The sequence below is a fragment of the Cyprinus carpio genome, unplaced genomic scaffold, assembly GCF_018340385.1.
Source record: "Cyprinus carpio isolate SPL01 unplaced genomic scaffold, ASM1834038v1 S000006638, whole genome shotgun sequence".
NCBI lineage: Eukaryota > Metazoa > Chordata > Actinopteri > Cypriniformes > Cyprinidae > Cyprinus > Cyprinus carpio.
This window is the reverse complement of record NW_024879267.1, coordinates 19,852-46,092: the sequence shown is the minus strand read 5'-3', so window position 1 is coordinate 46,092 and position 26,241 is coordinate 19,852. Positions and strand designations below refer to the sequence as shown.

The 26,241-nt window shown below is 33.7% G+C and overlaps 1 long non-coding RNA gene and 2 pseudogenes across 1 annotated transcript; 2 read left to right on the top strand and 1 right to left on the bottom strand.

The window, feature by feature from the left end:
* Positions 1–2,315: 2,315 nt before the first annotated feature.
* Positions 2,316–8,112, bottom strand: LOC122144312 (annotated as a pseudogene).
* Positions 8,113–11,593: 3,481 nt separating this feature from the next.
* LOC122144306 lies at positions 11,594–15,186 on the top strand. The gene is made up of 3 exons (XR_006159645.1): positions 11,594–11,651; positions 14,044–14,116; positions 15,136–15,186. It is a non-coding gene; the product is annotated as an uncharacterized LOC122144306 (long non-coding RNA).
* Positions 15,187–16,489: 1,303 nt separating this feature from the next.
* LOC122144311 lies at positions 16,490–25,351 on the top strand (annotated as a pseudogene).
* The last annotated feature ends 890 nt before the right edge of the window (positions 25,352–26,241 follow it).

The window sequence follows — 26,241 nt, the reverse complement described above, 5'->3', positions numbered from 1 at the left end:
AACTTGTATCAATAAAAACACTAATTCTCTACCATCAAGTCCCTGACAGAAACCACAGCACACTTTCACACTTCATGAATCATCAAGACATTCACTCATATGGCAGTCATAGTAAGTCAAGGAACTCTAGTATTAACCGCCTTGATAGGTAGCTTATGTTGATTCCCCTTTTATACATATTCACAGCCAGAAGAGCTTAGCACTGAAGAGCCGCCCCCGCTGCATCTCATCACTCATGATTGCTTTATTGATCTGAATTGATGTATTTGGCATGGTGATTCTGCAGTCATAAACACAGATTTTATTTTAATGCACCTCCAGAAGTTTGCGCTCGCTCTGCAAGTGAACGACACTTGTGTTGCCATCCCAAAGTGGTTCAAAATCACTCTCACGGACTTTTTCCTGACTGCGCCCAGCTGGTGGAATGACCTCCTGATTCAATTCGAACAGCTGAGTTTTTACTCATTTTCAAAAAAACATCTAAAGACTCATCTTTTCGCCTTGCACTTAACCAACTAATACTAGTACTTCTTACCTTTTTTTTTTTCTCTATCCCTTTCTATCATATAACCAAAAAAAAAAACCTCCTGGCTACGCAGCTCTGTACTAGACTAACTGAGACTTGTCATAGCACTTGTATAACGCGTTGTTGTTCTCCTGATCTGATTGTTTCTACTGTTCTCATTTGTAGAAGTCGCTTTGGATAAAAGCGCCTGCTAAATGATTAAATGTAAATGTAAATGTAAATGTAATGAGCAAGTATGAAATTAATTAAACAGGACCAAATCTGGAGATTAACACATTTTTGTAATGATCTAACAACTGAAATAGCCTCAGATATTATTCAGCTTTGAGAATAACCTGCTGCCATATGACCAGGAGCTGTCGGCCACAATGCAGTTATAGCAGCAACCAAACTTTACCAAGTAATCAAACAGGAAATCAGTGTTTAGTTTTTGAGCCTTTTCTGCTCACCAATGTTGAATTGAATTATCTGTTAATATATATATATATATATATATATATATATATATATATATATATATATATATATATATATACTAACAACTATAATATTGTGAAATATTAAAATTACTGTTTTCTATTTTAATATATAGTAAAATGTATTTGATTGCTGTGATAATTTCTGATTATTATAAATGTTGAAAATTTTTGGTGGAAACCATGATATATTTTATTTTCAAATGTATTTTTAAAGTTCAAAAAGAACAGCATTTATTTGGAATAGAAATCTTCTGTAACATCATAAATGTCTTTGCTGTCACTTTTTGGTCAATTAAATGTATCCTTGTTGAATAAAGAATTAAGTTCATATATATATATATATATATATATATATATATATATATATATATAAAGATACATTTTTTATATAGTCTTACCTTATTCAGTCTCTGAACAGGGTGATTCACTCAAGAGTGTCTGCTGTGTGAAAGTACAGTAAATGTGTGACTGACTGCCTGTTCTTACCTACATCACAAACCAACCTCCTTCCCACCTCTCACTTGACAACATTTCTACATTTGGAATATCCAGCAATATTAAGACTGAATTGTATCATTTCTACATTATTAACATCACAAATTCATAAACATACAGAAACACAAACAACACAAGGGGTGTGTGGGACATTTACTGTGAACAGGGTTGTGTAGTATTCGATCTATTAAATAAAAATTGAGGTAATACTGTCACCTCAGCAGATATATGACGAGCAAAATTATTATAGATCGGTAAATCAAAACTGATATTTTACTGAAGTTCTACATATGTAAAAATTAGCAACACAATATAATGAATGTCTTGGACAGAAACTAAAACCATTTTTGTGATTTGTTCACTTGACAACATTTCTGCATACAGAAACTAAATTGACACCTGGTGAATGCTAAGATCGCAAACACACAGGAACGAGACAGATCACTTCTGAAAATATGCTTTTAACCACCTCAGACACACAACAAAGTACATTTTGTGTTTTGACTGATTCAGGGTTTGTTTAATCTTTCATCACCAAATAGAAAAGTAATGATTTGCACAATGTAATTCCTTCAAAACACATTAATCCAATGCACATTAAATTTTAGAGGAAAATAAAAACAAAAAAAACCCTGAAAATACAAATTGTTCTAAAACTTCAAGCATCTTCACAAAAATGTCATGGCTTTTGAGTGACAGTGTTTCAGTTCACTTTTCCTGTAACTTTATGGTTGCCACCATATTATCCCAAACAAAGACATTAAATAACAATCATAAAAGCTTACTTCCTCACAAACAAGTGTCACACGAACAATCTCAATGTAACATCTATGGCCACACTGACATCATTTCTCACTTATGCATGGCTATTATTATTATTACTATTAAAAAGCACCAACAGCTACTATTATGTAGCTGCTTTAAAACTTTAAACACATACACATCTCTCCCTAAATGTCTCTTCTACTACTAAAATACACTAATACGAGCAGCACACACTCAGTTTGAGGCTGAATTGGTTTCACTCGCTGCGCTCCTTTGGTTCTCTGTATTTCCACTGGATGTAGTCGAAGATGTCCTTCTCACTGTCCACCAGCAGAGGCTCTCCAGCCACACCTGCATCAAACACAGTCATCACACATCAGCTAGAAAACCAGCAGCAAGTAAAACTAGACTCTTGCATGGACAGAAATTCAAAGTTTAGAAGGGATACAGCTAAAACCCCAACCCTAAACCTACCCCCTTACAATAATGCAAAACAGTAATTATTGTTGTACAGTGTAGTATGCCCTCTAGCCTTAAACACAGATGTCCAGCACTTCTTCTATGCTGTGGTGTATAATCGTGAGTCTCACCAGTGACGCCGAGTGGACCCGGATGGTGTATTCGTTGAGCGTGAAGCCCTTTCTCCAGCGCGCGAGTCCTCATGTTCTTGTTGAATATGTCACTGCCGGTGAAGTACAGCACACCGCAGTAATACTGATCCTTCGGGATAAGCCTGCAGATCCAGAGAGAGAGAGAAACACATGAAGAAATATGCTGGAAATACTCTCAAAATACATTTTCCATCAAATATGATAAAACAGGATGTTTTCTACTATAGACAGCGGGAATGATTTTGGATTATTGTTCTGTTATATTGTGACATTAGTAATTTGCATATTTTTACATCTTGGTCCATTTTAAAATTTAGTCTAAATGAAATCGTTGATCTATTTAGTACAGGTGTTTTATTATAACAGCAAAATAATATTTCATATTACTCTCAGAATAGGGTGACCAGACTCTTTTTTTTTTTTTTTTTTTTTTATTAGGCTGCTGTCACTTTAAGACCTAACAAATCAAATAAATAACAAAGAAAAAAAAAACAAAAAAATATAAAAAAAAACAAATATCACAAAACACTACCACAATAAAAAAGATAATACCAAATAAAATCGTGGAACAAAATAAAAAATAAAAAATAAAAAACAAAAAAAATAAAATAAATAAATAAAAAACATAAACAGACTTAAACCAATGTTAAAAGAAAAATAAAAAAAAAATATACAAAAGAAATAAAAAAAAGAAAACAGAAACAAAAATAAAAAAAAACAAACAAAAAAAAAACAAAGCAAAATAAGAAAAAAAAAAAAATTACAAAAAAATCAAAAAAAAAAACATAAAAAACATACTAATTAATAAAAAAATAATATGTCATATAAACACAGAAAAAACACACATATAAAACAAACACACAACAAGACCTAAATAAAACAATTATAAATATATACTACATCACAAAATTACAATACTCTACAACTAACCCAGAAAAGAAATTCACACATATAATAAATAATAAAAAGAATTTAAACAATAAAATACCTATGAAAACTATATTCAAACGAAAAAAAATACGTATAAAAAAAATAAAACAAAGATAATAGAAAATCAAAAAATAAAAACAAACTAAAAATCCTAGCAAGTCTAAAAAAACACAATATAATTACGTAAATATATTAATAAAAGAACACACCATTACAGACAAACGTAAAATATAATTAGTCATAATAACATAAATATCAATAAAAAAACCAACATGAACACAGACCGAGACTCAAACAAATAAACAATTAAAAAAAATAAATAAAGCGTGATCGGTGATAAACAAAAAAAAAACCTATATAAATAACTAAACCAATAAAAACGTTTGGGCTGCAGGGACAGAAATAAAAAAAAGAGTAAATAGGAAAAAAAAAAATACATGAATAAACAACTACAATTACTCAACAAAAAAAAAAAAAACACCAATTACTCAGGGAATGAGGACAGTTCCCGGTTGAAGTTCCGGATGGGTAATTGCAAAAAAAAAAAAATTAAACACTCGGAATATGATACAAAAAACTGAAAAAAATGACAAAATTACATGGGGCGTCCTACGAGTAAAAACTGCAGTCAAACATCTGGCTAATAACGAAAATAACAAGAATAATATAGCTGAAACAGATGGTGCGAAAAATATAGGGGCCAAACATAACAATTAATATAATATACATAGAATAGCTAAACCATCAGTACAAATCACAAAAAGGATATCAACATACAAATCTATTAAAACAAAACTGAATATAAATGAAACCAAACTCCAACCTAGAACTAATGCATTTCGGCAAAATAAAAATCTCTAAAAAAAAATAAATAACTGTACCGTAAAATATAAATACAAAAAACTAAACACCAGAAAATAAAACATGCATCAATAAAGAGCAAAAAAAATATAATATAAAAATAAGATACAATGACACCTCACAAACAAATAAACAACAATAGATATGGGGTAAAAAAAAAACAACAAAACTTTAAAAAGAAATAAAAATAAAAAAGAAAGAAATAAATAAAAAACAAACATAAACCAAACACAAAAAAAATAAAAAATCAACAACTTAATATAAATAATCTAATTGCAATGAATTGTTACATTTATTTTTAAACCGACTAAAAATAAAATAGATAAAATAACTATAACCAAATCTGATCTAAAATAAATATTTAACGAAATATTTAATATTAGAATAAAGTACAGTATCTACCAGAAAAAAAAAATAATAATAACAATGGAACCACTAAAAACAGAACAAGACTACACATATATTTTTACACATTATTTATAATAGTTTTCCATTACAAACAGAATCATATAGCAGAGCCACAGCTGAAGCACATGATTAATGTTTTTGTATAGCGCCTGATGAACATACTGCTGTATCTTTCCCTTCAGGGTGGTAAGATTAAAATAACCCTTATGGGGGTCCCATCAATCAGGACAGGAGTTGATCATATGTTTCGGTCGGGTGCAGCTCGGGCAGCATCTACGCGAAGAAGTTGCTCGAGATTAGACACACCGATTATATGAAGCCAACGAGCACGGTAAACCCGGGATCTGAATTTGTGGGTTGGCCGTAAAACAATTCAGTAAAAATTCATCTGTTCGAATCCAGACTTACTTTATTCTCCGATCTGCCTGATGATGGTTGAGTTTGTGGCTGCGCTCTTCTTTCAGCTATCTAATACATCAGGTGAGATCAATTAAAAATACATGTCTGTTCACGGCAAATAATCGCGCGCACATGCATATACACTACAGAGCCAAAAGTTGGGTAAAATTACTAATTTTGTTAATGGTTTTGAAAGAAGTTTCTTCTGCGTCATTCTGTTGTTTTGTTTTTGTTTTTTTTTTCTTTTCATTAAGTTAAGCTCATCTGTTCAAATGTTTGCCGTTTGTAGATCTTGTTTTTAAAAGTTTATTATACTTTAATTAAATTAGGCGGTCAACATTTATATTCTGTGATCTGACAAGGAAGACTGATGCACTAGGATCATTATCACATGATTCTTTAGAAATCATTTCTAGAGTATGAGGATTCATTATCAAAGTTGGAAAACAGTTCTGCTGCTTAATATTTTTTCAAAAACGGTGGAGACTTTTTTAGGATACTTTGATGAATAAAAAGTACAAGTGTGTCTAAAAAAAAAAAAAAAAGAAAGCTATGTGTGGGTTAAAATATAAATAGTTTTGTAATAACAGATTCAGTACTCACTGTTGTCAGTAATTGTGGTCAGGAATTTTTTTGTGGGGCTTTTTTTTTTGGAAATAAAATCAAATCACCTTTTAGGCAGCTTCAGGGCAAGGAGGTGGGTAAATTGATAAAAAGTGATAGTGAAAGAAAAGTATATTTATGAGGGAATATATTAGTAGATAGAATTGTTTTTTATGTTTGAATAACTGCAGTTCTTTTTAAAACCTTTGTATTCATCAAATATATTAGAGACAAGCAAGACGGTTTGTCCCAACACTCATAAGAAATTCGGAGAATATTAGAATGATTTCTTAAATTGAGTCATGTGAGAGACTGGATTGTTGAACATGTGGACAGCTGAAGGCTGGAGTATGATGCTGAAAATTCAGCGTTTGCATCACAGGGAATAAATTTATTTTTTTTAAAGTAGTATAGTCAAATAGGAAAACTATTATTTTAAGTTGTAATAATATTTTCACAATATTACTGTTTTTTTTCTGTATTTTTGATCAAATAAATGCAGGCTTGATGAGCAGAAGAGACTATTCTTTCAAACAACATTAAAAATAGTAATGTTTCCAAACTTTACTGGATATCTGTACTGTATACTATAGAGATATATATATTATATATATACACACACACACATAATATATAAGCATAATAACCATGTATACAAACCTTCTAAGTCTTCCTGAACGCCTTCATCATAAAACTTCCTGGCCGCAGCAGGACTGAAAGACAGAGAATGAATGTGAATCGAGCTCTACACAACACTATTGTTTTGTTGTCTTGAAATTGCAAGCGCGTCGTACCCGATCCCCGTCACTCGGGTTTAAGAAAGTTGATGGAGGAGCTTGTGTCATCACTGCGAATCTACAAACACATCACAGTCTACACAGATCTGTTTCTCATATGCACATCATGTATATGTTAATGCTTTCCTTTGCTTTCTCAAAGGTTAATTCAACTCTAAAACATGCATTTCTAACGCACTCAAATACCTTTTCCAGCTAGCTTTGCGCAGTTTTCCTGTCGTTAAGGAACTACATCGAGATTTTCTCTGCTATCTTTGCACCAACTCCATCCTGAGAGGAAAAAGCAATTCTTTATTAAAAAAATGAGTACTTAAATTATCAAGCAAGCATTACTCACATTTCAGGACATTAGTACTAGTAAAAACTAAAAATCTGTACCAGTTTCTTTGCTTTTCTGCCCCACTTTTGATCTTCTGATGGTATTTGGCGATCACAGAAGCTGCTTTTTCTGAACAGAAAACACCTCAGAAGAGTATAAACATAAGCTACATATGTCTAGTTATGATATTATATCTTAAATTATTACTTGTCTTACCTGTAAGCATTGTATTTATGGATGGCTCTGTTGACATTTCTCTCATAATTTGCCAATTCTGAAACGAGAAAGTACCATTAAGACTAAGAGTTTAGATATGCGTCTGTGTAGTAGCTGAGAATATTACTATAAAATGCTTTTCGACATTTATTGAAACAAATAAAAAACAATCAGGAGAATCGAGTCAAAGCTGGGCAACATTTAAAATTTAAACATAAATAAAAAATATTTAGTAGGAAATAATTGTCAAATATTATTTTTTTTATTTATTAAAAATGAGTGTAAACACTGCGTGCTTTTATTTTGTAGATGGAGCACTAATAGTGAAACTGTAACTCTGATAGCATGCATTAAAAAACTGGGTGATCGGTTGCTGTATTATTTCCATTCGTGTGTAAAGATGGGTCTAATATCGCACTAAAGTGAAGTTTCTTCCATTGTGTTCAAACCAGATACGTTTTGACCTCAAAAAGCGATGTATTTCTATTCATTCGGCGTTTAAAAGGTCCGGTTAGCTTAGCCGCATGCTAACCTGAGAGCTGTCATCAGCAACACTCAACCGATGAGAAAATCTGTGATTCCTGTCGTTCAGAGTTTCCTGTGGCGCTTTTCTTTTACTCATAGTTGGGAGTTGTTTAAAATATGTGCGGATAAATGTGACTGTTTTCACTTTCTACCATTCAAGACCACAGCTGAGCCAGCGTCCAACCGCTGCAGGCTACAAAGCCTTAGCATTAGCACTGTAGCCAGACGCGATATGGCGGGGGCGGGGCTTGGAGACCACGCCCACTGCGCGTATTCCGACAAATCAGAGGCCTTCATTTAATATTTATATTAACGAAAACGCCCCATTACTGATTAGTAAAGTCGACACAAAAAGTACTTTAGGAATTTTCTGAATGTTTCGTAAATTTATGAATTTATCATTAAAAAAAAAAAAAAAAAAACAGATTTTAACACTAATTTCATTCAATACACTTAATAAAAACTCAAATGCCACACCCAGTTGTACAATAAGCAAAACATTTGTTACGTTTATATACCCATAGTCCAGCGGAATAAAGCAATGGATTCAGATTGTATGTTGTGGGATGCGAAGATTTTGGGTACTTTTATGGAATTTACCATAATCCACATGATAAAACACACACTGTGTATTTTTTGAGTTTTTGGGTTGGTTGGTCCAAAGCAGTTACTGTGTGCAAGATACTTGGGTGTGAAGATCTGATCGAAGCAGAACACTGCTTGTGTAAAGTGGGCTAAAGCACCACTTTTTAGTAACTGCAATGACACAATCAAAACACGGTTGTTTAAATATAAAGATTTGCTAATATCATACTAAATGACAGCATTATGATCAGACACCTTGCCATAATAGATGTTCCAACACATTTTCAAATTACGGGATAAAAGGTCATAATAATGATGATAAAAGTCAAAAACTTTCCACATAACTCAAAACCATAACTTTGAGACACAAAGTCATTTATGAGAATAAATAAATAATTATGAAGAATTGAGTGATAAAGTTCAAAATTATATCAAAATTGTCAAACTTCTTTTGTCATGATTTCAAAGTCCCTCCTCACAATAAATTATGAACTTTTGTATGTAATAATTTTTGATGTTTTTTCTCATAATATTTGGAATTTTTTCATCTCATATTTATGACTTTTTGATAATTATGGCTGTTTAATCTCTCAACGATTCTAACCAAAGCATATTAATTAGCAAACATTAAATCAGTTAAATCAGTCAGATTTCTGCCACTCATATGCATCATATTTAGTGGCAGTGACATTTAATCTCTTTTATAGTGTGAAGCGTTCAAATGCAGTGAAGTCAGGAAACGAAACGAGCAGACCTCCTGCTAACTAATAAATACATACATAATTATAAAAGAAACAGCTTGCTATGAGTGTGGTTTCTCAAGAGTTGACTTTCATATCATTTAATTTATGCTGATTTTAATAAACAAAGAAAAACAAAGATTCAAAGTGCATTATAAGAGTAATGAGAGTAATTAGAATAAAACACAAACAAACTTCAATATTATATACTAACACTCAAAAGTTTGGAGTCCTTAAGAAAGAAAAAAATTACATACTTTATTCAGAAATCATGCAATTTAACATTGAAATGACGACATTTTGTAATGTTTCAAAAGAGTTCTATTTTATATATAATGCTGTTCTTTTCCAACTTTTCTAATCATCATCAGAGAATCCTGAAAATAAAATGTATCTCAGTTTCCACAAAAAATATGACCAGCAAATGGTTTTCAACATATGATAATATCAGAAATGGTTCTTGGCATCAAATCAGTATATAAAAATGATTTCTGAAGATCATGTGACACTCATTTTCTTTACCCAAATTCCCGTATGGCAGGTTCTGTCAAAGAAGAACACGGAGAGATGGAGGAAGCAGACATTAATCAAGACTTTAACACTTATTTAACTAAGCAAAGATGCATTAAACTGATCAAAAGTGACAGGTACGAAGCCATTTATAATTTTGCAAAAGATTCCTATTTTAAATAAATGATGTTCTTTTGAAGAATCCTGAAAAATAAAAATTATTTCAGCTCCCACAGAAATATTGTGCAGCACAACCTTGTTTCTTGAGCAGCAGATCAAGCAATATTAGTATGATTTCTGAAGATCAGGTGACACTGGAAGACTGGAGTAATGATGGATCGGAAAATTCAGCTGCGCATCACAGAGAATAAATTAGAATTTATGTATCGCCACATAGCAATCAGTTATTTTAGATTCTAATAATATGTCTTATTTTTTGCTGTATTTTTGATCAAATAAATACAGCTGTATATTCTGATTATAATACTCAGGAAACAGTGTGGGGTCTGAAGGAATGGGACCAGAGATTGCTGAGGGCCCTTCACACATACCGCTGCTGCAGAGGAGTTTAGCACAAGTTTACATTACATCTAGAAAACAAAACATGGAAAAAATATAAATAAAAACGCTTAAAAATCAAACTTGTTTCATAATGCAGTTTGCACGAAAGGTACTCTGCAAATGGGGTTAATATAATTTAATATTTTAAAAGTTAAAATAATTACTAAGTTTTATTTATTTATAGGAAAATAAATATATTTATATTTATAAGCTCTATATTAACTATTTTATATTCAGATCAGAATGCTCTTAATATTCAGAGTTGATGTAATTTACAATAATTTAATATTTGAAAAGTATTATATCTTATTTATAATTATATTTATTTTATATTTTATTATATTTTTATAGTATATATCTATATATTTTATATTCAGAACAAAAATACTCTTAATATTCAGCGTTAATATAATTTATTATTTTTTTATGATTTTAAAAGTTGATATAATTATTATGTTTACTTATAATTATGTTAATTTTATCTTTTATTATTATTATTTTAGATATTTAATATATTAACAGTTTTTTTTTTACATTCAAACCAGAATGCTTTTAATAGCATCTAATGATCAGTCAGGTTCAGAATTAAATTAAAATATTACATCAGCTTTTAGCAAGCAGACATCATGTTTATGCACATCATATTATGCATATATGATGTGCATTATTAATTTTCATTTATTTGATCACAGATTGTTTTTGTCCTGCATGAACTCTTGCCATCAGTAAGCAACATAACATCCGAAATTTAGAAAGATAAATCGCCATATTATTCTGTCTGAGAGCATAAACAGTAACATGTATAATAAAAATGAGCTCCTGAAGAAGCTTACCATTTAAGTAAACCCGCAATTCTTTGATAATTGCGCGCAGAGATACTGCGCGGTATTTGCTCATGGAGTGTGTATACGCACAGTGAATACAACTTTTATTAGTAGGAAGGGAATTACAATAACTAAAAATTAATGTTGTTTAGTTCAACATGTGCTTATTTTCTCCATCTTTACATATTCAGCAATTACATTTACATTTAGTAAATTAATTGTGGATATTTTTAAAGTCATTTTTAGTCATTACAGGCTTTTTAAAGAGGTTTGCAAACACCTGGGTGAATAATAACGTGGTGGTTTTCAGGAGAAACACGAGTTTGAGAAATTAAGGTTCTGTGTTTAGGTAAGTGTGGTTGATTACGTTTTATATATAGGGTTTTGTTTCAGGTTGAAGGCTGCAGATTGCGCATGCGCGGTTCGCGTCCGTTAGAAAACTCTGTCCTTTCGCGCTGCACAGAAACCCCGTCCGGAACATCGACACGACAAACACGGTAAGCGTTTAGCGAGTTATCCTCAAAGCATGCTGCACCGAAACATTACCAGATACACCAGAAACACACAAGCGTTCAAAGTCTCCGCTGAGAAATAACGAGCGCTGCTGTTCTTTTGGATCTGTCACGTTCGTTATTCCGACGGTTCGCGTTCAGGGCCGCGGAGTCGTTATAACAGCGTAATACTGATTGATTATTAAATCACTGTCACACACGTTCATCTTTTATTCAGAAAATCGCTCGGTTTGATTCTCATGCTAGTGTGTTATGCGGCTAATCTGTGTTTCGACACACAACATCATGTCAGCGCTTCATCAAGGACACCGATTCTCTCACCCGCATGCTCGTGTAACTTTGATTTTAACGGGTTTGAATGTGAAAACTTGATCAGATTAAAGTCTGCTTGTTAGCAATCTAACACTGTTTCGTTCTGTGATGATCGTTATATTATTAGCGGAATAACGGACAGCGTCTCGCCGCGCGGATCGCATCTGAGGTAACGGTCCGAAATAAACCAATAAACCCGCGCGCTGAAGGAATAACGTGACTCTAATCGATACTGATAATTGATCTTGAAGGTGTCTAACTGACCGTTACACGTTATCTGGGCTCGTGAGCCTTGAGCCAGTTTCTCTCTCTCTTTGTGTGGTTTGGTTAGGACCGTGTTATCCAAAATGATACAAAAACATGATAAAATCTGCTAAAACGTTATCTGAATGTCTGTGTGTGTCAGTGTGTGTGGTGTTTGTTATATCAGGCGCATATGGAGCTCATTGTGACGTCTGCCATTGGTTTCTCCTGATCTCTCATTGTGGTCCTGTACATTATAACATGTTAGGAGTCGGTCCACGGTTCATTTCAGATATTTAATATCAGTAATCAATTATGTTGGGCTGATCTGTTTTTTGTGATTGTGAAAGAAATCACAGTAGCTTACTAAACCATTAGCTAATTAGTTGCTTGTGTTTGGTTTGAAAAAACGAAAACTAAAAAGAACTGAAACTCAAGTTGAACTGAATGTTTTGAATTCAAACTGAATGAAGCTTTTCTTCAATGTTTTTTATTTTTTACATATCTTTCACATTCATAAAGAGTCATAATGCCATTGCATATCATGATGCAGTGGTGTATAACAGGTGTATTATGCATGCATGTTGTGATTGAGTGGTTTATTTACAGAATTATAGGAAAGGTGCTAATATTTTTTGCACTTTTCTGCTTCGTTAGATGCCTATTAATAAATGGCACACCTGATGGGTCTCTAAGGCAAAACAACTAGCCAACTCTAGTACATTCAAAAAAAAAAACAATGATGTTCACAAAAAATAACTTATTTAATATATTGCATGCATCATTTTACATTTTTTTTACCAGCCATGTCATTCTCAAGAGCAGTGCATATAATTTATTGTTATTTTTATTATATTTTTTATATCATAAATAATCATCCTGTTGTTTTTTTTTATACTTGTATTGTTCTACTTGTTTTTAGTTAAATTTATTGTGCAAAAACAGATATGAAGGTCACAATAAATGATAATCAGTTCTGCTCACTGGCATCTTCTATGATAAGTAAATAAAATCATACAGATAGAGTAAGTAGATGTCAGATAACTTAGAAATACACTATATCCCCCCCCGGTCCGGATATAGGTTTGCATTATAAACGGCAGTAGCTCTTACCGCAGATGTTTTGAGATTGTCATTGAGATTGTGTGTTTTTCCCATGAGCTGCACGCACTAATGGCCCTCGTATCTGAGTACGTTCACTAAAGTGCAGTGATTTGTTCATGATTGATGAGCGTCTGGCACCAGACTGAGACTGTGAGAGCTGTGCTTTAGTAAAAGTTGATCAATAGCAGGCTGATTTTTATATAGGCGCTTTTAAAAGCTGTAATGTGGAGGCTGTCACGTGATCTCAACATGGTGATTTAGAATAAAACTAGCTTTTTTTTAGAAGACCGACAGATTTCATCATCATCTCATGGCATGCATCATTTTTAAACAGATGTGGTTAAATGTACAATTCATTTCTTAAGATTGAAGCTACATGTGGATGCAATGCCCGTGTCCAAGTGTTTTCAGTGTCCTAGGAAAACATTTCTGCTCTTTCGTAACGCCTCACGTCACAGGAGCCGTGGCGTCAGTTGAATCTATTTTTAGCGCGTGTGTTTCTGTGGATCAGAGGGTGGGGATGCGCTCGTAGCGACGCTGCATCAGTATCCCATCACCTGGGATCAAAGGCAGAGGTTTGCCTGATGGCGACCGCCTCCTCTGATCTCACACACCTGGGGATGCTCATCGACCCTGCCGGCTCTGTCATTGTGTTCTGCAGGTATGACCCGTGTGCTGTGGTTGATGGTGTGTGTTTTATTGTGATCTCTGACCCCAGATCATGTCTGAGAAAGGACAGAAGCAGAAAGGAAGCAGTGAGAGCTGCCATCACTGCAAGCCAAAGACATGCGGTGAGTGACGGACAGAGAGAAGACGGAACAACCACAACCTCCACAGACAGACAGATAGATAGATAGATAGATAGATAGATAGATAGACAGATAGATAGATAGATAGATAAACAGGTCAATAGATAGATAGAGAGACAGACAGACAGATAAAAAGATAGATAGATAGATAGATTGATTGATTGATCAATAGATAGATAGATAGATAGATAGATAGATAGATAAACAGGTTGATAGATAGATAGACAGACAGACAGATAAAAAGATGATAGATAGATAGATAGATATATAGATAGAGAGATGATAGACAGATACAGATAAAATAGATAGATATATAGATAGCATAGACAGACCGATGGGATTGATTGATCGATAGATAGACAGATCATAGACAGACAGATAGATAGATAGATAGAATAGACAGATAGACAGAGAACAGATAGATAGATAGATAGAATATATAGATAGATGGGCAGATTAAACAGGGTCAATTTTCCACGTTAATACAGGAACGCCACCCCAGACCACATCCTGTAATGCATAACGAAACTTCAATCCTTTAACTTCAAGAACATTGTGTATTTGTATTCAGCTCAAATAAAACACAAAAAATGAACATAACACAAGCTGATAGTCTGTGGTAATGAACAATATACTGTAGATCTAGTACTGAACCCGAACCTTTCCTTTGAAGAGACCCTGTGTTGTGTGTGTGTGTGTTGTGTGTGGTGTGTGTGTGTGAAAGCAGCAGACTCTGCTGTAGCTGCGGTGTGATGTGTTGTAATAATGAGGCTGATGTTATCACGCGTGATGCTTCTGGCTGCAGCGCTGCAGATGATCACAGCTCCTGTAGCTTGCTGCCTTTAGCTGCCACTGGACCGTCAGGAGGTGTGGGCCGCTGGTATTTCTAGACTGTTTGTAAACATGTTGCAACAACTTTACAATGCCTATGTCACACGACCGACGAGCTTCAAGTGACTCCTGCGTCTCTAAAGCGGTCTCCTTGTCTCGTTTTTGTCCAGCAAGCATGGCCGTCCCTCCTGCGTACGCTGACCTCGGCAATCTGCCAAAGATATCTGTCAGCAAAGGATATGGTGAGTGATTTTTACAGAGCCACATACCACTGTTAAATGTGGTCACAAACATGAACTATTCAGTGTCATTTCAGTCAGGTTTCTGTAACGTGATACTGACACAAGAGAATCAATACTGACCTTCTGACAGATGGATTATGGGTCCAGGTCAAAGGTTAAATGACAGGAAAGAGTTTTAGAAGAAAAGGCCTTCGTTTTCCTTCCCAGAGCCTCAAGGGAGTCATAACTCTCGCTGGAAACATGGACATTCACACACATTCAGATAAACTGGGAGTGTTTAAAGACAAATACAAAGGTCAAATACTTGATGTATATGCAATTTGAGTTTTATAGATCTGACTGTATGCTGCTTAAAGTCAAAATCAGTCATTATATGACAGATCCCATCCAGGTGTGATGCATCTGTAGGGTTATTATAGTTATCTCAAACAATAAAATAAAATAAAAGTAAAACAACTTTAACTGAAATAAATAAAACAAAAATTATTTTATTTATTAATATTGCTTATTTTATTTCAGCTAGTTGCCAAGGCAACATTTCTCAATTTAATTGACTTAACTTGATGTACTAAAGTAAGTAACTAAAATTAAAAATGAACAATTAATATAAAAACGATATAGACATATTAAATAAAAACTAATAAAAATGACAAAACACACAATAAAATTCTTAAAATTAAAAATGAATAACTAAAATGAAAACAAAAGAATATATATATATATATATATAAAAGAAAACCAGCTATAAAACTATAATAGTGGTTAAATTTAAAATAAAAATAACGTCTAATATATATATTAGATATTATTATCATGATATATATCATATTATTATTATCATTACATACACATCTTAATTTTTTGATTATATGTATTGTTAATTATTATATATATTTTAAGTCAAGACAGAAAAGACAAACAAAAACCTTTCCTTGTTTTGTAGAAAGGAACTAATGTTAGCTGTGTTTATCCAATATAAATCCATGTACATTTGAACAATATAATAATTCATGAGACTGACCATGCAATGTGGCAGTTTCATATAGAAGAAACACTAAAGCACTTTTGTACATTGCTCTTGATCGCAGGGTCTGATTTCAAATGATTCAAAATCAACAAAATGAATGTTATCATGTTAATTCAAATTTAGTGAGCACATTTTCTCTGTGTTCTCAGGCTTTGGAGCTGTTACGGTTGACACCTAAGACAAAGTTCCAGAGTTGGCGTTGTGAGTTGCTCTTTTGCTCTCTGTTCAGTTCTTCACTGTGCCAACACCATACCCATGGGTAATAAATCAGCCTGGTCCCATAGTAAGGTCAAAGGAGTCAATGGGCATAACCATCTGAATATCTGCACTGTGTACTTGTAATGTAAGAGCTGTTGTTTACTAAATATAATTCATGTTGAATTGTGAAACATCAAGTATTCCCGATGTTCAGTATGTAGATTCATTGAGCTGTATGGTGTGTGTTGTGGTGTGTGTGTGTTGTGTGTGGGTCCTGTGTGTCTGTGTGTGTCTGTGGTATTCTTGTGATCGATCGCGTCATGATGTGTGTATCTTACAGAGTATAATGTTTGATTATATGTGTGTTAATTGTCTATATATTTTAAGTCCAAGACTGTGTCCTGGGTGTGTAAAAGGAACTAATGTGTGTGTGTGTCCATGTGTGAACAGATGTGTTCATGTGTGCTGGTGTGTAGTATGTGTGGTATGTGCGTGTGTGATTCAAATGAGTCAAATCAACAACTGTGTGTTCATTCACATTTATGAGAACATTTTCTCTGTGTTCTCAGGTGTGGAGCTGTTAATTTGTGTCAGAGTGTGTATTTGTGTGTTCTTCACGGTTTTGTCAGCCTTTAGTTGTGTCTGTGTGTACCATTGATGTGCACTGTGTCCTTGGTGTGTGTGTTGTCCTAAATATAATGTGTTGACTTGTGTCTTGTTTGATTTCAGTGTGTGTGTGTGTGTTGTGTGTGTGTGTGTGTGTGGTGTGTGTGTGTGTCTGTGTGTGTCTGTGTGTCTGTGTGTGTGGTGAGTGTTTGTGTTGTCGTGGGTCCCTTGTGCCTGTGTGTGTGTGTGTGTGTGTGTATGTGTGTGTGTGCGTGTTGTGTTGTGTTTTGTTGCTGGTGCTGTGTCTGTGTGTATGTGTGTGTTGTGTGTGTCTGTGTCTGTGTGTCTGTGTCTGTGTATGTGTGTGTGTTCCTGTGTGTGTTTGTCCTTGATTTGTTTGTTTTGTGTTTGTGTTTTGTGTGTGTCGTGTTGGTTTTGTGTGTGTGTGTGTGTCCTGTTTTTTGTGTGTGTGTCTGTGTGTGTGTGGTTTCGGTGTGTTCGTGTGTGTGGTTGTTTGTTGTTTGTGTTTTGTTGTTTGTGTGTGTTTTGTGTTTTTTTGTTTGTGTCTGTGTGTGTTTGTCTGTTTGGGCATTAGTGTTGTGTCTTGTCTGTTTGTGTGTGGTGTGTGTGTGTGTGTGTGTGGGTGTGTCTTTGTGTGTGTGTGTGGTTGTCTGTGTCTGTGTCCTTGTGTGTGTGGTGTGTGTGTGTGTGTGTGTTGTGTTGGTCCTGTTTGTGTGTCTGTTTCGTGTGGTGTTTGTTGGTGTTTGTTGTGTGTCTTTGGTCCTTGTGTGTGATGTGTGTGTTTATTTGTGTGTGTGTGTTTGTGTGTGTGTGTTTGTCTTGTGTCCTTGTGTGGTGTTATGTGTGTGTGTGTGTGTCTGTGTTTATGTGTGTGTGTGTGTATGATGTGTTTTTGTGTGTTTGTGTGTGTGTCCTGTGTCTTTGGTTTGTTGTCTGTGGCTGTTTGTGTGTTGTGTTTGTGTGTGTGTGTGATTTTGTGTGTGTCTGTGTGTGTTTGTGTGTGTGTGTTTGTGTCTGCCTGTGTCTGTGTGTGTGTGCCTGTGTGTGTGTGTCTGTGTGTGTGTTGTGTGTGTGGTGTCTGTGTCCACTTGTGTGTGTGTCTGTGTGTGTGTGTGTGTCCTTCTTTTCTGTGTGTGTACGTGTTGTGTTGTGTGTCTGTGTGTTGTGTGTGTGTCTGTCGGTGTGTGTGTTGTGTGTGTTGTGTCTGTTGTGTGTGTTGTGTGTTGTATTTTGTCTATTGGTTGTGTGTGTGTGTGTGTGTGGTTGTGGTCTTGTGTGGTGTGTTTTTGTGTGTATGTGTGTGTGTGTGGGGTGTGTGTGTGTGTGCATGCGTGCGTGTGTGTGTGTGTGAGACTGATTCATGTTCGCTGCTCTCGTCTATATCTGGGTCAGAACGGTCCTGTTCCAGACAGTGTTATTTTAGTATTATTAATATACAATTGTAGTTTTTATAAATATTTAGATTTTTTTTAAATGTATTACATTTAAGAATTTTTATAATTTCTGTATTTTGTTTTTAGAATATTTATGTAATAATTTTTTCTAATTTTAATTTAAAAGTTTTAGTAATTTTGTTACATGGTTTTGTAATTTTTATTCATTTTTATTTCGTTTGTATTTTTATTTATTTCAATACTTAATATTAAACTGTAAGTGCAAAATGATAATTTTTTATTTCAGAAAACTTTCATTAATTTCAAGTATAGAATTGTTTTAATGATTTTGGTTTCTAGTTGAAGTTAATGATAGTACCCGGTTTGGAATGAGTTTCTGTCATTCCTCATGAATCTGAATGTTTGCATCTCTTTTCTAACCTGCTTCTTTCTGTCTTTCTTGCGTTCTTTATTGGATGTCGATGTCAGATGGTAAGACTGGGATGTTTTACATGAGAATGTGAATTTGTTTAGTCTCGTTTGGCAGCTAAATCTGTTTTTGTCTGTCGTTGCGTGAGAATGATGTTCCCATAATTCAGTTTAAACCCAAATACACAGTATTTACACAGTATCTGGTATACAGTTTATGTTCTGGATTATATGCAGAAATATTACATTAAATATTTTTTATTAAATTAAATTTGTGCTCTGTATTTATATAATTAAGTTCAAATTGAAATGTAAAATTTTTAACACTATTTCCTGTTTACAAATGTGCCTCAATAAATATATACGTTACGTTAAGCTTTAATCTATGGAGAACTTGTTGCCAAAACTATCAAAGTCTTGCAGGAATTATATATATTTTTAATTAATTTAATTTTAATTAAATAAGTCTTGGATGTGATAACAGATGGTGCAACCAAATAAAATGCTGAGATAAAACTAACTCGGTGCTAACTAGGTGCCAGTATGAACTGACGTGGACTTTTATGAGCAGCACATGCAGCCCAACCCTCTTCATCCTTCTTCTTCATTTCCTGTTAATCTGTGAAACCGTCCTCTTCCTCTCTCTCTGTTGTTCTTCTTCTCTTTCCCTGCATCCTTTTTCACTGTTGCTCTCCTCGTTTTCTTCTCAGGATTTTCTCCGCGGCGGGCTCCAGTAACACAGACACCGGGAAAAGCAGCTGGAAACCTGGAGACCAAGTACAAAGTGAAGGATCTGGGCCTGACTTTGAACCAGAAGTGGAACACAGATAATGTTCTGACCACTGAAGTGACTCTGGAAGATCAGGTGAGTCCAGGACGCCAATCCTAACGTTATGCATAAAGTGTTTAAACGGTTAGATAATGCACTGTTTTGTCTTGTTTCTGTGTAGCTGGCCAAAGGTCTGAAGCTGGGACTGGACACTTCAGTTGTGCCCAACACTGGGTATGTGAACACTTTAACTGGACAAAAGATTAAGTTTTATTATAAAAAGTCACTTTAATAATAAAGTCACTTTTTTGGATTTTGCATTTTGAAATGTGTCAATTTTGAATTGTTGCCATGTTTTGATGTATTGAATATTAAATTAAGATAATGAACATGGATGATATTATTCTTTAATTAAAAAAATATATATAAAAAAATAATAAAATATATTAATAAAAATAAAACCAATACAAATTTAATAAAATTGAAAAACAATAAAATAAATGTCTTAATAAAAAAAGTAACTTTTTTTCTTTAATAAAAGTAATTTGGTAATATTGGATTATGTATTTTGAAATGTGACCATTGTGAATTGTTGCCATGTTTTGCTGTTTTGAATATTAAATTATAATTTTATTGTTTAATTAAAAGTAATATTTCTATTAAAAAAATTAAATAATAGTATACATTAATAAAAATAAAACTATACAATTCTTAATAAAATTTAAAAAATAAGATAAAAGTCACTTTTTCTTTAAAGTAATATTTTGTTGATCTTGGATTATGTATTTTGAAATGTGAATTATCACCATGTTTTCCTGTATTGATATTAAATTAAAGATAATGAACACAGATTATATTATTATTTAATTAAAATTAATATTTAAAAAAATGAAAAATAATAAAATACATTAATAAAAATAAAACAATACAAATCTTAATAAAATAAAAAAACAATAAAATAAATGTATTTTTTTATTTGTTTAATAAAAGTTATATTTTGTTAATTTGGATTATGTATTTTGAAATGACTTGTCACCATGTTTTGCTGTATTGAATATTAAATTAGGATAAAGAATATGAATGAGATCATTTTTAATTAATGAAAAATAATGTTTTTTTTTTTTACAATAAAAATAAATAATAAGATATATTAATAAAATAAAAAAAACCAATCTCAATAAAATTTAAAATGTTAATAAAATAATATAAAATAAAAGTCTTAAAGTGTGTGTGTGTGTACATATATATGAAAATCAATAAAAAAAAATCAGTCATTTTCTATTGTCAGTTCCACCTATTCAGTAAGTGCACTGTCATCCTCTCTCTGCTATCTTCAGGAAGAAGAGCGGTAAGCTGAAGGCGGGTTATAAGCGTGATTTCATGAATGTGGGCTGTGATATAGCTTTCGATCTGGCCGGACCGACGATTCACGCCGCAGCCGTTCTGGGTTATGAGGGCTGGCTGGCCGGGTATCAGATGGCCTTCGACACGGCCAAGTCCAAGCTGGCCCAGAACAACTTCGCTTTGGGCTACAAGGCAGGAGACTTCCAGCTACACACCAATGTGTGAGGAAACACTCGAGCAACATTCACATTAAAAATACCACTCATATATACAGTTATATTTTCATTTCAGTTAACATTTCAAGTATCAGTGTTTTTATGGTTTTAGTTAATGATAATAATGCTGGCTCACAGTGACAATAAGATGTGAGTAATGTGTTTTTAAAGAAGACTCTTCTGCTCACCAAGCCTGCATTTATTTGATTCAAAGTACAGTCAAATTCTGAAAGATGTTATCTATTCAAAATAACTGTTTTCTATTTTAACATGTAATTTAAAATGTGATTTCAAAGCTGAGTTTTTAGCATCATCACTGCAGTCACACCATCCTTCAGAAATCATTCTAATATTCTGTATAAACATTTATTATTATTATTATGTTGAAAAACAGCAGAGTAGAATTTTTTCAGTTTCTTTAATGAATAGAAAGTTCAGAAGAGCAGCATTTATCTGAAATAGAAAACCTTTGTAACATTATAAATGTCTTTATCATCACTTTTGATTAATTTAAAGCATCCTTGATAATAAAAGCATTAAGAAAATAAATTATAATGACTCCAAGCTTTTGAATGGTATAGTGTATAATGTTACAAAAGCTTTTATTTCAGATAATAAATGCTGATCTTTGGATCTTTCTATTCATCAAAGAATCATGCAAAAATGTACTCAACTGTTTTCAACATAATAATAATAATAATCAGAAATGTTTCTTGAGCAGCAAATCATCATATTAGAATGATTTCTGAAGATCATGTGACACTGAAGACTGGAGTAATGATGCTGAAAATACAGCTGCACATCACAGAAATAAATTACATTTTAAAATATATTCAAACAGAAAACAATTATTTTAAATAGTAAAAATATTTCATAATATCACTGCTTACTGCTGTACTTTGGATCAGATAAATGCAGGCTTGGTGAGCAGAAGAGACTCCTTTAAAAAACATTCACTGTTCCGAGACTAATGTTCTGAAGTTAATGGTGGTGTCTGCTGCAGTAATGACGGCACAGAGTTCGGCGGCTCCATCTATCAGAAGGTGAACGGTCTTTGGAGACGGCGGTGAATCTGTCCATGGACCGCAGGCAGTAACAAACACACGGCTTCGGCATCGCTGCTAAATACCAGCTAGATAAAGACTCCTCCATCTCTGTGAGCACAAACCATACATCCTCTAACAGCTGACCGCTGTCACTGACTGAAGATGATAACCCTGTGTCTCTCCTCAGGCCAAAGTCAACAACGCTAGTCTGGTTGGGATAGGATACACACAGAGCCTCCGGCCAGGTGAACAAACACCTTCACGTCATTAACAATCAGACATAACGTTCTTTAACAAGAGGAGTAAAGTTTGTTGAAGTTTGAAGATTTTACTCAAAGCTAAATATTATTAACATGTTCAAATTGATACAAAGCAGTTATTAACATGATTTAGCATGTTTGCTAGTATGATCTAGCACATTGTTTGCATGTTTTAGCACATTGCTAACTTGTTGCAAGCATAATGAGCATGTTGCTAACATGTTTTAGCATTTTTTCTATATTTTTCAGCATGTTTTAGCATGTTGCCAGTATGTTTTAACATATTAACCTGTTTTAGCATTGTTGCTAACCTGCTTTATCATGTTGCTAGCTTGTTTTAGCATGTTGTTAGCAGGATTTAACATGTTAATAGCATGTTGCTTAGTGTGTTTTAGGAATTTGATAGCAATATTAAACACGTTGTGGCATGTTTTACCATGTGGCTTTTGTTTTAGCATGTTGCTAACCGGTTTTAGCATGTTTTTAGCAATATTTTACACATTGCTACCATGTTTTAACATGTCGATAACCTGTTTTAACATGTTGCTAGCATGTTGCTCACTTTTTTAGCATATTGTTAACAAAATTTAACATGATAGTATGTTATGTTGCTAGTGTTTTAGCATGTTGCTAGCATGTTTTAACATGTTGCTAACCTATTTAACATGTTGTTAACCTATCTTAGCATGTTGCTAGTACGTTTTAACATATTGTTAACCTGTTTTAGCATGTTAGTAAGATTATAAGCGTTGATAGCAAGTTGTTAGTATGTTTTAGCGTGTTGCTAGTAATATTTAACACATTGCTAACATGTTTTAGCATGTTAGTAAGATTATAAGCGTTGATAGCAAGTTGTTAGTATGTTTTAGTGTGTTGCTAGTAATATTTAACACATTGCTAACATGTTTTAACGTATTCCTCACCTGTTTTAGCATGTTGCTAGTATGTTTTAACATTGCTAACCTGTTTTAGCTTGTTAGTAAGATTATAAACGTTGATAGCAAGTTGTTCTTATGTTTTAGCGTATTCCTAGTATGTTTTAACTAAGGCTGTGCGATATGGACAAAAAAACCTATCATGATTTTTTGATCAGTTTTGCGATTTCGATTTTAATCACGATTTTGACACACACAGACATGCTTTACAGTCATAAATGCATTCAGTATGAATTTGAAACATATTTCCAAAAGAAAACCAATGAGAGCTTATCAAAAAGTTGTAACATGTCTCTAGAACAGACATAGGTCAAAATAATCACTAAGTAAAAATGTCAAACAAAATGTCTAGAGATATGGTAAAAAATAAAATAAAATAAAATAAAACCCGTGTCCAGGGCTTTTTTTTTTTTTGCCATGCATTGGTCATAGAGCTCATTGTAGCGGTTCCTCAGGTGCTGAAATATATTTATTGGCCAAGCTTCACACGTACTCCGTCTGCAGTGCGTGTACAGTATGTGTATGCGGTTCAGAAGCAGCAGCGAGAGCGCGTTATAGTAACGCGAAAGCACATGAGCGCCAATTTCTCCGCTCCCACGCATATTTCCTTTGCTTTGTCCCAGACACGCATGCTCAGATACACGCTGCTCTCGTCCGGAGAGAGTGCACGCAATTAAAATGTCTCCTCTCACTCACTCACTCACTCACAACCCTCTTTATGCTCATGCGCTTGATATTCATTCTTTTCGCATCTTTCGATTTCTAACCTTTTCTGTTCACATCTTTTACCACGTGCAGTGTGAAGCTCTGATCCATTAACATGGGCTCGGAAAAAATACGCATCACAGACAGCATATGCCCAGTCTGTTCTGTTCTCGTGCTCCACTTAGGTGCGCTGCATTCTGATTGGATCAGATAGCATACTGCGGGAGGTCGGGGCCACGGAAAATCGTGCTATAAAGTGATTTAGAAATGGCGAACACTCAAATCGTGATTTTATGACGATTTTGATTAATCGCACAGCCCTAGTTTTAACGTGTTGCTAGTAATATTTAACACATTGCTAGCATGTTTTAACGTGTTCCTCACCTGTTTTAGCATGCTGCTATTACGTTTTAACATATTGTTAACCTGTTTTAGCATGTTAGTAAGATTATAAACCTTGACAGCAAGTTGTTAGTATGTTTTAGCGTATTCCCAGTATGTTTTAGGGTGCTGAGAAAAATAACTCTAGAAGGAGATACAGAAGAAGGATTTCAGTATGTTGTGTCAAGCCAAGTACTAGTGAAGCATAATAAACCGCAGTATCTTCCGCAGGTGTGAAACTCACTCTGTCTACTCTGATCGACGCTAAGAACTTCAACGCTGGAGGACATAAGGTGGGCATGGGCTTCGAGCTGGAGGTGTAATGACTCAGAGAGAGAGCAGATGGGAAGTAAAGAAACACAGGGAGCTGACGGCACGACTTCAGCCCCTGCAGAAACACACGCCGCCCCGTAATTCCTCCTCAACTAATCTGGCCTTAAAACCCCTCCAGAACCAATAAGAAACAGGATCAGCAGTCACATGATTCCTGGCCACACCCATCCTCCGTCACCAGCTCACTATTTGAGAACAGCTTCCTCTTGTCAACATATCATAGCGCTTTTAATGTTACACACGTGGCACCATATCATTTCTCTTTTTTTTTTAACTAGATAAATATTGAGTTTCTGGTTTCTGAACAGTCACACAGGAGCCATGGGTTTAATGATAAATCAGAAACACATCTCTAAATCTCAAGCCCCTCACGTTTGCCCACCGTTCATATTTTATCACAGGTTTGTTGTCTGTGTTTGCGGGCTGGAGTTTTTAGAGGACGGTCCATGAGTTTTTTTGTTTTTATCCCCATAAAAAAGTGATTTATGTTGTTAGAGGAGGAGTAGTAGAAGAAGATGATGTTGTGGAACTCAATAAAGAGGAATGTTGACTGAATAAAACCTAGTTTCTTTTGCTTTGATCCTTGTTAGAAAGCAAACACTGTTCATGTATTAAAAAAATTTATGTTTAAAATGAAATGAAATTACACTAGAGAACAAAAACATAAACAATTTTAACCATAGAAAATTTAAACCATAGAAAAAACCATGAGTACTAAAGATAAAGTACTAAAATTGAAAAAAAGGATAAAAAATATTCATATTAGAAAATGACAAAATATTACTAAACCTGTAACTAAAATTAACATGAATACAAAATAAAAAAGTAATTCAAAATATTAATAAAAACAATATTTCCGATGTGCTGCTGTATGTCAAAAATAGTTATTTTTCTCATCATATAAAAATAATTGTCATAACTTTAGATATACTTCAGAAGTACTAAAAATGTTTTTATTAAATGAAATTGCAAAAGGAAACATGAACACACAAAATACTTGGATACAACATTTTATTAAATTTTTTTTTGTGTGTGTATAAAAAAAATCCTATGTACCGAAGATGCTATTTTTCTTAGCATGTAAAAATAATTTCCATATCTGAAAAATATTTCTGGAGGGTTCAGATGCAAAACAGGGTTACTTTTTGTCATGAAATCTTAATAGCGTCATAAACGATGAAAACAATAACAAATGTCCACATTTATACATTGACACCTACTGCGTGATCAGACACTTGGTCTGTCGAGTCACAGTGAGGTAAGGAGGAACTAGGATGGATTTATATTTTCATTCATTCAATAAGCATTTGTTTTTATCCAAAGCGACTTACAAATGAGGTACAGCACAAGCTATTTGTCATGGAGCCAACAACATTTATACTACATTATTAC